We start from the raw sequence: 1,349 nt of genomic DNA, 5'->3' as shown, positions 1-1,349 counted from the left end.
TCTGGAGAGTGCTTTGACATGAGGCATAAAGATGCAGACTTTGGAGTTTGCCCAGCTAGTTTTTGGTCTTTCTTTGGTTCAGTATTTCCTTACTTTGCTCCTTTCCCTAACTTTTGAAATGGTAATGTATATCCTGTACTACTACATGTTGGAACTATGTGATCTGCTTTTTCATTTTGATTTTACAAGAGATTACGAGATTGCCATTAGTCCTAGAAGAGACTGAACTTTGGACTTTTAAACAGTGTGGAGAGTGTGATAGACTATGGTTGGGACATCTGAAGTTGGACTGAAGGCAGTTTTTCATAATGATATAAGATATAAGACTATTGGTGCCAGGAAGTCAGATTTGGTGGTTTGAATAAAAATGACCTACATAGATGACTCTAGCTGAAACTTCTAGTAGCAGTGGTGATGGAGACTGAACAGGATACCCTCTCAATAAACAAGACTCCTAGTGGAGGCAGAAGAACGCTAACCTACCCACAAAAACTTTGATCTAAGAACTACCCTGCCTACAAGATGTGTAAGAATAAAGATAGAGCAGAAATTGAATGTCCAAACAATGCTGGTACAAATTGAGACCCATGCCATGGGAGAGAGTCAACCCCTGACACTATTAACAAAACTCTGTTCTGCTTGCAGACAAGAGCCTAGAATAGCTGTCCTCTGAGAGGCTTCACCGAAGAGCTGATCGAAATAGATGCTGAGACTCACAGCCAAACATTGGGCGAAGCACAGGGAACCTTGTGGAAGAGTTGGTGGGGGGTGGGGGATAGAAAGACCTGGAGAATATAGGAATTCTACAGAAAGACCAACAGAACCAACTAGCCAGGGCCCAGAGGGGCATGTAGATACTGAAGCATCAACCAAGGACCATGCATGAACTGGACTTACACCCTTACACAGATGTAGCTAATGAGCAGGTCAGGCTTCTTGTGGGTTCCTTAGTAAGGGGAGATGGGGCTGTCTCTGATAAGGATTCTGTTGATTGCCTTTTGATCCCTTTCCCCTGGCGGGGATCCCTTGCCAAGTCACAGAGGAAGAGGATGCACTTCGTCTGATGTGACTTGATCTGCTGGGGTGGGCTGGGAGGGCTCCACCTTTCTGAGAAGGCAGAGGTTAGGGGGAAGAAGGAGAAAGGGTGGGACTGAGAGGAGAGGAGGGAGGGGGCTACAATTGGGATGTAAAGTCAATGAATAAATAAATTTTTTTTTAAAAAAAGAAAATGGCCCCCATAAGCTCATATGGGTGGCACTATGAGGAGGTGTGGCCTTGTTGGAGAAAGTATGTCACTAAGGTTGGGCTTCAAGGTTTCAAATGCTCAGGCCAGAATCAGCCCCACCCCA

The sequence above is a fragment of the Meriones unguiculatus genome, chromosome 20 (assembly GCF_030254825.1).
Source record: "Meriones unguiculatus strain TT.TT164.6M chromosome 20, Bangor_MerUng_6.1, whole genome shotgun sequence".
NCBI classification, from domain to species: Eukaryota; Metazoa; Chordata; class Mammalia; order Rodentia; family Muridae; genus Meriones; species Meriones unguiculatus.
Note: the sequence above shows the minus strand (reverse complement) of the source record.